Below are 14,603 nucleotides of genomic sequence, written 5' to 3'. Positions count from 1 at the left end.
TTTTCTTCTGTGCTATGATACATTTCTTAGTACTCCCCCCTCCCCCTCCTCCGTGCAATATGGTGCGAAAATCAAACAAATATGCAACCTGTACCAAAGTATCTACAAAAGCAATACTTTACATATGCTTGTTCAGTTTGTACATACGATGTTTTTCTACTGTTCTAGATTTTTTTTTTCAGTTCTACATCTACATCCATACTCTGCGAGCCACCTGACGGTGTGTGGCGGAGGGTACCTTGAGTAATTGTATCAGCTCATCCTTCTGTTGCAGTCTCGTATTGTCCATGGAAAGAAAGATTTTCGGTATGATTCTGTCTGGGCTCTAATCTCTCTGATTTCATCGTCATCGTCTCTTCGCGAGATATACGTAGAAGGGAGCAATATACTGCTTGACTCTTCGGTGAAGGTATGTTCTCGAAACTTCAACAAAAGCACGTACCGAGCTACTGAGCGTCTCTCTTGCAGAGTCTTCCACTTCAGTTTATCTATCATCTCCGTAACGCTTTCGCGATTACTAAGTGATCCTGTAAAGAAGCGCGCAGCTCTCCGTTGGATCTTCTCTATCTCTTCTCTAAACCCTATCTGGCACGGATCCCACACCGGTGAGCAGTACTCAAACAGTGGGCGAACGAGTATACTGAAACCTACTTACTTTGTTTTCGGACTGCATTTCCTTGGGATTCTTCCAATGAATCTCAGTCTGGCATCTGCTTTACCGACGATTAATTTTATATGTTTATTCTATTTTAAATCACTCCTAATGCCTACTCCCAGATAATTTATGGATTTAACTGCTTTCAGTTGGTGACCTGCTATATTGTAGCTAAATGATAAAGGATCTTACTTTGTATGTATTCGCAGCACATTACACTTGTCTACATTGAGATTCAATTACGATTCCCTGTACCATGCGTCAATTCATTGCAGATCCTCCAGCATTTCAGTACAATTTTCCATTGCTACAACCTCTCGATATAGTACCGCATCATCTGCAAAAAGCCTGAGTGAACTTCCGATGTTATGCACAAGGTCATTTACAAATATCGGGAGTAGCAATGGTCATACGACATTGCCCTACGGTACACCTGAAATCACTCTTACTTCGGAAGACTTCTCTCCATTGAGAATGACATGCTGCGTTCTGTTATGTAGCAACTCTTCAAACCAATCACACAATTGGTCTGATAGCCCATATTCTCTGACTTTGTTCATTAAACGACTGTGGGGAACTGTATCAAACGCCTTGCGGAAGTCAAGAAACTCAGCATCTACCTGCGAACCCGTGTCTATGGCCCTCTGAGTCTCGTGGATAAATAGCGCGAGGTGGGTTTCCCACGATCGTCTTTTTCGAAACCCATGCTGATTCCTACAGAGTAGATTTCTAGTCTCCAGAGAAGTCATTATACTCGAACATAATACGTGTTCTGCACATCTGGTCGTCGTCCCTTCTTGAAAACGGGGATGACCTGTGCCATTTTCCAATCTTTTGGAGCGCTACGCTCCTCTAGAGCCCTCGATACACCGCTGCTAGAAGGGGGGCAAGTTGCTTCGCATAGCCTGTGTAAAACCGAACTTGTATCCCATCAGATCCAGCAGCCTTTTGTCTTTTGAATAATTTTAATTGTTTTTACGAGTAAGGTCATAATTTTGCTTGTATGCACACAAAAACGTCGAAGCACTTACGACCTTTATTGGAAACATTTAAGTTGTTCTTAGTTCACTCTATGTGTTAGTTAAATCAACATACTTTTCTGTATATAGTGAGTAGCGCCAGTTCTTTTGCAGTAACATATTCTCTAGTGGTGGTAAATACTTCATTGTTCTGTATCTACAGAAATGCACAGTTCTAAATCACTGTAACATTGCTAATTGATCAAAAGCTATAGACTTAGAAACTGTCAACAGTTCACTTTCTACTATAAATAGCTGGCAACCTATAGGTATGTGGAGTAATGAATGAACCCATATCTCCCTCGCTCTTTCTCAGCTCGTCAGTAACAATACTGAATTTGAATCTGTACGTGACGTCGCCAATGTAGAATAAGAGACCGTAGCGCTCAATTATAAGCAGTATCCTTACATCTCCCAAACTGCATACGCCATTCATAGCTTACAATTGTAATGTTATCTTTGAATGCTAAATATGGGTCAAATGGAATTTTTTCAATATCCCCGTTTTTAATCCTAGAGGATTATTAGATCCTGTTTGATGGAGAAAAAAAAATGAATTGCAGTTGTGGTCGCGATAATAAATGGAAGCACAAAATGAAATGTGGAGAATCGGTTATTTAACTCGATCCGTTCCTAAATATGAAATTGCTGATGATTGATTTGTAAGTACTGTTGAGAGAACTGTGTGCGGATTTGCGTTTTCATCGAGTCGGTAGCAGTGAGGGCCTTGGATCGGCATGGTGTTCCCTACCTTCCGTACAGTTCTATGTGGGGACGGCCTTGCGCTCTAGATAAAATGTTTTTTTAACTTGGGTATGCAGCTCTTGGCTCTGTTGCGTATCATGGACTCTAGGCTGATCCCATATTCTAATTTTGCTATTGAAAAACCAAAGAAAACACGTCTTGCTCTAAGCTCGTTCCAGGTTTAAATCAGCCGTAAGTTTCATAGAGTTTCACGGTTTGATGGCACGAGTTGTTCTCTTCTTCCGTAGTGCTCTCCGTCACAGACTAAAGCAGACATTCAGCGCTTTACTAGAAGTTTCTGCATCCCTTACCGAAATCACCCACAGTCTGCGGCTACACTGTGCGTTTCAGTACAAAACATACCATATTGGTATAATGGAGTTGTCTCTGAAACCGGATCAGTAATTATTTAGTGAGATATTGATAAGATTTCAAAGTGTTGCAAAGATAGGAAATAAGATTTAAACTTTCAGTAACGTATAATTGTGCTCACCACCAAACGAGAGCCGGCCGCGGTGGTCTCTCGGTTCTAGGCGCGCAGTCCGGAACCGTGTGACTGCTACGGTCGCAGGTTCGTATCCTGCCTCGGGCATGGATGTGTGTAATGTCCTTAGGTTAGTTAGGTTTAAGTAGTTCTAAGTTCTAGGGGACTGATGACCACAGCTGTTTAGTCCCATAATGCTCAGAGCCATTTGAACCATTTTGAACCAAAGAGAAAACAGTACAGTTTCATCCAGTCACAGCTGGAATCGGCTAACTCATACAAATAGCTGGGTGTAGCACGTCGTAGGGATATGATATGGAAAGATGACATAGGCTCACAAGGAGACGGCATGACCGTGGGGACAGGGATTTGTCCGAAATGTTGTGTGGTGTAAGAGAACCCCTAACAACTCTTGTGGTTAAAATATTAGGACGCACTACTCGGAAAATCTCGAGAAAAATCGATCCAAATTTTCTTAGGTACCTTATGAGCTTAGAATGTTTGTCCATTGCCGAGCCACCATCTGGCATACGTGGTTAGTGGTTGGATCCTTACGCCAGAGCTCTCGGGTTCGATTCCTCCTCTGGCACTTTTTTTCTGTTGCTTGCAAAATTGCAGCGCTTTGTTACAGCAGAATCGTGAAATTAATTCCTTGGAAGACTGTATAAAAATTCATTATATAATTCACCGCCAGTTATCGTCACGAATTTTGCGACACGTGATTCAATATGCCTGGATTGCCTCAAAATTATCGGAAACTCAAAAAATGTTCGTAAATGTAAATGGGGCATATTTTTGTACAGAATTATTGCAAACGTCCTGTGATTGTAAAAAATGCGCTTTTATATGTTGCGCAAGATGTTGCAAAAACTATTGCTTTGTTTGTTTTTACGATAATTACCACTACAGTTCTTGTTTGTAATTGTTATATGTATAAAAATTGAATGTCTCCCAAGCGAATTTGTTATTTTGATTAAAAAACCCAATGATTCTCCTTAAATGTTTTATAATGAAAAATGGAAAACCCACCGCCATGAATTGTGTTGTTGGACAAAAAGAAAATATTTTTTATTCAATAATGTAACTAATTTGTGAAAGATAATGTAGGTTTGGGAAACTTCCTGAATAATTGGTGGAATAACAAAAAAAAAATTAAACAGAAGGAAAAATGTGCCACAGGAGGAATAGAACCCGACACCTCTGGCGTAAGAGCCCGAGCCGTAAACATCTAGGCCAGACGGCGGCTTGGCAATGGACTAACATTTCATACTCATAAGGCACCTAAGAAACTTTGGATCGATTTTTCCCGGGATTTTCCGGGTAGTGCGACCTAATATTTTAACCAGGTGAGGTGTTAGGGGTGCTCTTTCACTACACAAAATTTCGGACAAATCCCCGACCCCACGCTCGTGCCATCTCATTGTCAGTCGTACGCAAAGCACGTAGAAGATTTCGCCCTGTTAGTAGAGTAGTGCGAAATGCAATCAGCGTAAAAAAGGGGATGATTTAAAAATAACTCATGCGAACCATGCTAGAATAATGCTCAAGTGTGTGGGACCCATACCAAAAAGGACTACCACGGAATATTGAGCATGTACAGAGTAGGGCAGTAGGGTTATTTGAACCTGGAAGAGTTGTTACAGAGATAATAAGGAAAGTGAACTGGCACGCTCCTGAAGATACACGTAGACTATCCCAAGAAATCATACTTACTAAATTTCCTGAAACAGCTTTAAATGATTGCTAGGAATGTACTGCAACTGGCCCGGTAGTGGCGGTGAGGTTTGTCAAGACAATATTACATTAATTATAGCACGCATTCAGGCATTTAAACAATCATTACTGCAGTTCTACATACTTGAGGAAACGGGAAAGAGTCCCTAATAACTAGTACAATGTGACGTACCCTCTGCCGTGTGCTTCACAGTGGATTGCCAAGAAAAAGAAAATGGTTCAAATGGCTCTGAGCACTGTGTGACTCAACATCTGTGGTCATCAGTCCCCTAGAAGTTAGAACTACTTAAACCTAACTAACTTAAGGACATCCCATAACACCCAGTCATCACGAGGCAGAGAAAATCCCTGACACCATCGGGATTCGAACCCGGGAACCCGGGCGTGAGAAGCAAGAACGCTACCGCTTGACCACGAGCTGCGGACGAAATTCTCTCCAATTACAGCATGAAGTGGATTAAAAACCAGGAACTTTCAGGCGAATGCTCTTCGGCTATTGTAAAATGGCACTGTCGTTTGGTAGTAGCAACCAGAAGATAGCGATTGACAATGGACGAGGAATAGAATGTAAGCTCTAGAGATTTTTATCAGTTTTCTTCTACCTCGAATTTCTAATCTATGTGGAGGACATACAAAGTTTTTGCTGAAACAGAAGTCAGTGGGCTCTCTTTGTAAGTAGGCTGTTTAGGTTTTTATGTTGGTAACGCCATCTAGCGCTCTATATGAAAATCGCTGACTGTGCTGTGTGCAGTCTGTGGCTGGTTGGAACTGTTGGAATTTGCTATTGTAGTGTTGGGCAGTTGGCTGTTAGCACTGCATAGCGTTGTGCAGTTGAAGGTGAGTCGCCAGCAGTGGTGGATGTGGGGAGAGAGATGGCGGAGTTTTGAGAGCGGATGATCTGGACGTGTGTCCATCAGGGACAGTAAACGTGTAAGACAGGATGTCATGAACTGCTATATATATTACGACTTTTGAACACTGTTAAGGTAAATACATTGTTTGTTCTGTATCAAAATCTTTCATTTGCTAACTATATGCCTATCGGTAGTTAGTGCCTTCAGTAGTTAGAATGTTTCATTTAGCTGGCGGTATTGGCGCTCGCTGTATTGCAGTAGTTTTAGTAACGAAGATTTTTGTGAGGTAAGTGATTTATGATAGGAATAGAATATTGTTAGTCAGGGCCATTGTTTAGTAGTGATTTTTGAAATTCAGATTACGTTGCGCTAAAAATATTGTGTGTCAGTATAAGCACAGTAATTTATAATTTTTTCAAGGGGACGTTTCATCTCCAATATCGGAACTTCATGCACCCCCTCTCCAGTAGCAGTCAGTTGGAGATTCCGTGTGGATGACACGACGCCTGTCACTCTGGCGTTTTTTTATTTTTTATTATTTGGCCTTTGAGTGTATACTCAATTTAGCCATCGGCAGCACATAGTGACAATGTACACTTGACAGCAAAAAAGTGGGTCACTGGCGAATACAACCAATGTAATGCAGCTGTGTTGCAGGTCCTCTAAACACCAAAACCCCGTGGGTTAAAGTCGTTTGACTACACACAATGGGTACCGCAAGAGACTACTAAGAGACCAAAGGTCTTTGTGGCAGTCAGTCTAAGCGTCAAATAATATCGTCATACAAAACATATTTGAAAACACGTTCTTAGCGATGAGACACCCCATAACACTCATAAACTAACCTTCATTACAACAAGTGACATTCCAAAAGTTCTGAGAAAACGGATTATTTTACATATATCATACAGTAATCCTTATTCAAAATTAAATACTTGAGACAATATATGGAGTTACAAAGCTGTACGGCAACTGGAAAAACGTTTTTCGCTCTCTAAAAGGTTTCCCATCCACGTGCTGAAGGTCGCTCAACGGCAAGTGGCCCTGGAAATTGGATATTGGACGAACCAGTAGGAAAACGCGATTAACGACAACTAGCACTCTAAGGAAATCTCAACATTAACAGCGAATCACCAGTAATATCATTGTTCATTTAACACATCAACAGCTACGTGTACACAAATTTGAACTTTATATGACGTGACCAACGTCGTCGTTCTGGGCCTGGATTCAAACCCAGCACCTATAGTCATTGCTAACTATGCTAAGCTGTCTTTGTGCCCTATTGAGACCGGATCACTAGGCATAAAGAGACGTGAAGTATAGACGTCTGCACCAGTATCAGTTATCAATTCAGATCTTGAAAATAAATGACGAAAATGTTTGTACTGAACTGGGAATCCTGCCATAACAGTTACCGTCCTGGGAACTACCCACAACGACGATATGGTGTCATTCACAAGGAACAAGGCATGCTTATGTTTAAAATTGAAATGCCATCATATAAGGCTTGTGACAGGGATGCGAACCCAGCACCTAATCGGATTGTTAACGAAGTACATTCACGCTGAAAAGTATCCGAAAGACCTGGATTGCATTGCGCCTGATTACCAAGCAACCCACATAACGCAACTGTCTAGCAGGTCCTCTAATCGCTCCATGATACAGTCGTGTGACTATTGAAAATGGTTCCAACAAGTCACCACTAGAAAACATTCCTCTGAATCGCAATAAATCAGGATTTAAAGTAATATCACGATACTAAAAGTATCAGGGAACACCTCATTACAGATAAGACTGTCCTTAAGGCTTGTAAGCCGGCATTTATTGCAATTACTGCCATACCTGAAATGTTAGCACTCTCATTATTACATCAGATAGGTAATGCACGTAGTACGTTCGTCGTATTCATGATTTCCTCTTCAAAGTAACATAACACGCTTGTTATTTAACACAAAATGTCGTTAAAAATTTGCGTTATTCACGATCAGCTAGTTGAGAATATGTATGAACTTCAAATGACACGACGAACCGACTCATTCTTCATATGGATTCAAACCCAGGTCATGAAAACTAAGATTTCGTGACTGACGGAAATTAACAGTAATTCCTGAATAGGAATAAAGAGAGTGATATATTTCGATTTTAGACAGTATGAGTTAACAAAAGTCAACTTTTAATTACATAACGTAAACATTATTAAGGGTCGCGGATTCCTATCCAGGATCTATTGTCCCTGTTAATGAACTTCGATAAATTTTAAATACTGCTACTTGACAAGTAACTTACTTGAAATGCAGTGAGTTAAATCTTTGGGTTGGACAGGGATTCGAACCCAGAAAATAATCGGATTGTTATCGAAGCACAATCAACTTTGACGTATCGGATTTTCTCGGCAGTAGCTAGATGTATTAACTGAAATGACGAGACGAAACATTAATTTTTTCCCTACCTAGACTCCAACCTGGCACATATCGCTGTTATATTCTAGAGAAAAGGAACGTTAAGTGTGGGTTTGTTACACCAGCAGCGACAATTGAGCATGTTTGAACTAGAAATAATATGACAAAAAGTTCAGTGCTGACTAGGAATCGAACCCCTATCATATCGTTGTTGACTACACAAAGAGACGTCAGCTAACGAATTTTTCTCCACTAGCAGCTCGGAATACCATCATTTAACTTACAGTGATCTCGCAAATAGTTCTGTGTCTCACTGGGAGTCAGAATCGTCAGATATCGTTAGTGCTGACAACGAATGAAAATGCATTAAAAGTAAAAATTATTATCCACCAGCAGATAGGTGTTCTCATGCTATAGCTTGATAATACACAGTGAAAAGTATAGTGCTGGACCAGGATTCCAACCCATTCATGCGCAATATATGTAGATGTTGAGGAATAGGCAGTTTTTAACAAACAACAAGTTGTAGTCGAGCTGTATTGTCACGAAGGGATCAAATTCCGCGTTAAGGGCGGTGTGAGTTGCATTCTCGGGTCAGAACCTATTTTATCGACGTACAGAAGCTCAAATAAAAGACGAAATAAGTGTCCTGTGACAATACACAGGGTTTATTTCGTCACTAGAAATAAATAACTAGTATAAGAAAGGTTACTGGTGATAGAGTTTCCACATGTCGCCACTCATTACTTTATTGTGGTTCAACCTAACGTCACTTGCTACAGAAGCAATAGCATGTCTAGTGTGATATTCACACCACAATGCCATTCTACCTTCTTCACATGGCGTAACCAGATGAGAATAGAATCTGCCTATCCCTGTCAAAAAACATCGGCAGAAGTAGGAATCGAACCGAGACCATTATCATGTGAAACTATCATCAGTCCAACAGACCACCAAACCCTCTTCCGGATTACTCATTTCTCTATCATATCACCACTGCGGCACATAAGATGAGAATTCTAACACACAGTCTCCCTGTAGTGGTTTGCAGGGTGTTCTGTACATTCATTTACTTGGTTAACCGAATCGCCATGAACTAGCTGCCTTGGCTACCCAGTGCATACATTCGACTCTATTTTGTAATCACCGAAAAAAAATAACGTAACTACCACTACACAGAACTGCCAACAGTGTAGGATGCAGAAATTTGAATAGGAAGTGTTCCTTTCCATTTGAGTTACTCTGTTTGATGAAAACATCGTGCAGTGCGAAAGAAATGCAGTAGCTGTCTGTCTCTCAGAAGTCTAGATCCGACCATATGCATTATCTCACAGCACTGTGGAATGCCGAAGTTCTGGAGGAACTGTTGTTCACTTCCAGGGGTACTGTAGTTACGTCACAGCTAGAATAGCGTAACGTTAAGCGTCGTATACTGTTGATAAGACGTCGCGTGTTCTATTACATCCGCTACTACATTTGTTTAAAACGCAATTCTGCGGTCTGCTGAACTTATCAATTTAATGGAACTTTGAACATAATTCTCTTCACTTCTCAACCCAAAATAGTCTCACGTGGAAAAAAGGCTGACTTCTGCGTCTTTTGTTCTTTTCAGGTTTAATAGATAGCCAGGCAGCAGATGTGCTCGAAGCTTTCGTATTATGTATGGGGAGAGCGCATCGTGCAAAAACAGTCAGAAAAGTATTTTCAACATTAGCTGTCGTCTGGTAGTGGAATTTTATTCTTCTCGAAACCTTGTTTGACAGCTTCAATTCAGAACAAGTTTTCTACATGCATGTAATCAATAAACTGCATGTGCATTGTCTGACTGTTATAGTGAACATCAGAGAATTCTCATATATCGTTGATGATTAATTTCTCTCTCATGTTTAGTATTGTTTGAACAACACTAAAAGTATCCTTACGAAAACTGTGCCATGTATTGTAAGAAATGAAATAAAACTACTCACGATAACCTTACGACGAAAATCTGTTTTAACAAAGCTGAGTATCTGTACACAAGCGTGCCTCTATCTGCAAGAATTAGTAAAACACTATTCACTTAGATTTCGATTGTGTCTGTGTTTAAATGGTATGCTGTATCATACTGAACAGGTATGCAAACGTGGCATTTCATAAATAAAGTTACTTATGCCTAGAAACCAAAAATTTGCTTGTCAACAGCAGAATGAGGTGTTACCTGTTGTGCAGCATTATAAGTATTTCACCATTGCACTATGAGCTGAAAATATTTGCTTATCGATGTTTGATCTGACTGCTTGCAGCTTTTACACAGATGGGATAAAAACGTTGCATTTAGTGATTCTGGAACCGCGAACCATAACAGTCGGGTTTTTACAGGTCAGCACGTCAACACAGAGCTAGCGGATAGATATGGTTTGCCTTCCTCTTACGAGGCCAATAATGTCTAGAACTCATAAACCGCTATTTACAGGACGAGATTAGTTGCGATTTCCCCGTTCAATGACTTTGATGTGCTGAAAACCGTAAATTTACAATCTTCTTTTGCACCTCAAGCGATAACAACTTAGGTTATTCAATGAAATGACACGAGAAATCAAGTGAACTTTGAGGCTTAACTCCGTGCACACCAGGAAGTAACTCGTCGATCACAGATTTGCCTAACATACCTTGCGTTGTAGCCAAATCTCAGTTACATTACCAGCAGGAAGAGGACGAACCGATTTGATCCTACAGCGGGTAGGGAAGTGCTCATAGCTGGAGCCTCAAAGATGCGGCTGCTATGGCCTGGAATACGTAATGCGTCTGATTCGCATTTCTGTAGCTAGGTTTAGGGACTGGAGCTTAGTTGCTAATAGTACTCAGAACTGACTGCTACTAAGCATCATAAATTAGTAACTCTCATAGTAGTTTTTGTATTTCTTTCGTAACTGTACTCAAAACTAAGAAACTCATTCACGGACGTTTTCGTGCTTCGCCGATAGTCGAGCACAACAAACAAATAAAAATTAAAAGCAGATTGTGTGTGTGTGTGTGTGTGTGAGAGAGAGAGAGAGAGAGATGGTAAAAAATTGTTGTAAAGAAATTGAATACTGGTATGTAAAGAAATCTTTCATTAAAATGACTCGTTCCACATCATTACGAAACGTCGTATTCATGATCTATGGAACAAGTATTAAAGTAATCTAATCTAATCATATCATATTGCTGACTATCCATGAAGAGTCATGAAGTACCGAAATTTTCGCCAATATCAGCAACCAAATGTAAACTTGAAAATAAAAGACGACAGTTTTTGTAATAGACCGGGACTCCTATCAAGACCCTCTCATCCCTGTTAACTAACCACAAAAGATGTCTGATACACCTCAATTCAGAAGTAACGAAGTCCCTGTGAATTTAAATATGGAGCGCATGATGTGAAGTTCTGCAACAGAGATACGAACCCAAGACGTAATCGGATTGTTAACTAAGTAAAATCAAATGTTAGGTATCGGTTTTTCTTGCCAGCTGCTAGGTGTTTGAATCTAAAATAAGGACATAAATTTTTGTGCCTGAGCGACAACCGAACCGCACTCCTTTCGTTCTTCTTTTCTGTCCACGAATATTGCTTAAGTATCAATTTCTTCATCACCAACAGTAAGCTGTGTGCTTGTTTGTCCAGAAATTGTTGGCAACATGAACATGAAAATATCGTGCGAGAACGACGCGAACATCCGGCTGGATTCCTGAATATCCAAGATGTCAACATGAACATACCTTAAAAATGCACGTTAATTTTCACTAGCACCCCAGTGTGCACGTGATAGAGCTTGAAATTAAATTATGAATATTTTTGTATTGGATAAGGATTCGGACCAACATATTTACCTTTGGATGAGACCTAGAGAACATTGCAGACTTGGGAAAAGGAGTGAAATGATTGAACGATACTGTTCGGAGAGATTCAGATCCTCGAAAGAGGAGATACGAATTCGAATCACAGTCCAGCACCAAATTTTGCAAAGTCTATAGTTCAATCAAGCGCAAGTAAAATAAGAGCCCTGTTTCTTTAGACGGCTATCAGTTCATCAAATAAAATAAAATTTTCTGATGTAAGTAAGTTTACTGGTAACAGTATTTCTGTTCACCCTGACCTCTACCTGTGTCATTTCCAACGTAAACCGGCTCTGCCCAGTTTGGAATGAAGGAATGTGATGTTTAATGCGGGTTCTGGATTATAACAGCTTTCTCTTGAGGTTACCAGAGGTGAAGCCAATCTGTTTGTGCCTCTTAAAAGTCAATGCCTGACCCACGCATTGCACTTATGATAGTTCGTTCCACCAGACCATTGTGGCCACATTTCCGAGCCCCAGGAGTGTTCTGTAATGGATGATGTGCTTAACTTACTAAACTAGTCACGGTGGAAAAAAAAGCGAGTCTATTAAAAGGTTAAGTAGAAGCAAGCTTCTGACGTGGAGAGTATGCTATTCTCATGTCAGCAGGATGTAAAGAATCTTCTAGGCGTCATAGCCTCGATATGAAGCCATTTTGAAATTTTCACTAATTCAGGATATTCTTTAGTTCCAGAAAATCCACTGTGAAGTATGAAGTTACCGGATAATTCGATTATCACCATCATTATTAGTATCATTTTCTTCATACCATTGCTGGAACATACACTCCTGGAAATTCAAATAAGAACACCGTGAATTCATTGTCCCAGGAAGGGGAAACTTTATTGACACATTCCTGGGGTCAGATACATCACATGATCACACTGACAGAACAACAGGCACATAAACACAGGCAAAAGAGCATGCACAATGTCGGCACTAGTACAGTGTATATCCACCTTTCGCAGCAATGCAGGCTGCTATTCTCCCACTGAGACGATCGTAGAGATGCTGGATGTAGTCCTGTGGAACGGCTTGCCATGCCATTTCCACCTGGCGCCTCAGTTGGACCAGCGTTCGTGCTGGACGTGCAGACCGCGTGAGACGACGCTTCATCCAGTCCCAAACATGCTCAATGGGGGACAGATCCGGAGATCTTGCGGGCCAGGGTAGTTGACTTACACCTTCTAGAGCACGTTGGGTGGCACGGGATACATTGTCCTGTTGGAACAGCAAGTTCCCTTGCCGGTCTAGGAATAATAGAACGATGGGTTCGATGACGGTTTGGATGTACCGTGCACTATTCAGTGTCCCCTCGACGATCACCAGAGGTGTACGGCCAGTGTAAGAGATCGCTCCCCACACCATGATGCTGGGTGTTGGCCCTGTGTGCCTCGGTCGTATGCAGTCCTGATTGTGGCGCTCACCTGCACGGCGCCAAACACGTATACGACCATCATTGGCACCAAGGCAGAAGCAACTCTCATCGCTGAAGACGACACGTCTCCATTCGTCCCTCCATTCACGCCTGTCGCGACACCACTGGAGGCGGACTGCACGATATTGGGGCGTGAGCGGAAGACGGCCTAACGGTGTGCAGGACCGTAGCCCAGCTTCATGGAGACGATTGCGAATGGTCCTCGCCAATACCCCAGGAGCAACAGTGTCCCTAATTTGCTGGGAAGTGGCGGTGCGGTCCCCTACGGCGCTGCGCAGGATCCTACGGTCTTGGCGTGCATCCGTGTGTTGCTGTGATCCGATGTACTGTGGAAACCTCACGCCACACGTGTTGAGCAATTCGGCGGTACGTCCACCCGGCCTCCTGCATGCCCACTATACGCCCTCGCTCAAAGTCCGTCAAGTGCACATACGGTTCACGTCCACGCTGTCGCGGCATGCTACCAGTGTTAAAGACTGCGATGGAGCTCCGTATGCCACGGCAAACTGGCTGACACTGACGGCGGCGATGCACAAATGCTGTGCAGGTAGTGCCATTCGACGGCCAACACCGCGGTTCCTGGTGTGTCCGCTGTGCCGTGCGTGTGATCATTGCTTGTACAGCCCTCTCGCAGTGTCCGTAGCAAGTATGGTGGGTCTGACACACCGGTGTCAATGTGTTCTTTTTTCCATTTCCAGGAGTGTATGTGCTTGAAGTTCATTTAAGTCCTTTTGGTCATTATAGAAGTAGTTGCCCAAGAACGAGTTCTTTCCCTGTCTACGGAATCCTTTTCATGTTAATATCAAACATCAGCAGTTACTCGTAGATCACGTTAGAACTAAAGTAATTGATGAAGACGTTACTTGATAACGAAAACGCGCTGCCTTTCTTCATATACTTGCGCCTAGAAACGGCTGTCGAATACTGTCAAACCAAAAGCCAAGAGATCTTACTGCCTTCCAACATACGTCGCTGTCGGTTCTTTCACATGATTTGGTCGACGTGACATGTTTCAAGTTGTGCATGACACAGAATGTTTTAGAAAATCATTTGTTTTCCTTTGCAATAAACAGAAATATTTTCATTCTAAGCTATCCAAGTCCAAAACTTTCGCAATATTAGTTCAAATTTAATATTCGCTTCCATAATGTAAGGAAAGTATTTGAGTTTCAAAACCCGCATCCGACTCACTGTCCTTACACTTAGACGCTGGCGATAAATTCTGGCTCAAAGTGACGCCAGTTCACTCTTTCTCACCGGAAAATATGGAATTCACTCACTGGCCTCCATAAGCACACTTTAACAGTAATTTCTGTGTGTATGCAATGCATTCGGATTGTAGAATTTGGTGGTGCTCTCTCTTCCACTTCTGTTTACAATATGCCTGACCTAAACGGGCCCTTTATCATTACAGGCCCT

The sequence above is a fragment of the Schistocerca gregaria genome, chromosome 6 (genome assembly GCF_023897955.1).
Source record: "Schistocerca gregaria isolate iqSchGreg1 chromosome 6, iqSchGreg1.2, whole genome shotgun sequence".
In the NCBI taxonomy this organism is placed as follows: Eukaryota; Metazoa; Arthropoda; class Insecta; order Orthoptera; family Acrididae; genus Schistocerca; species Schistocerca gregaria.
The sequence above is the reverse complement of the archived record's forward strand: the minus strand, read 5'-3'. Positions refer to the sequence as shown.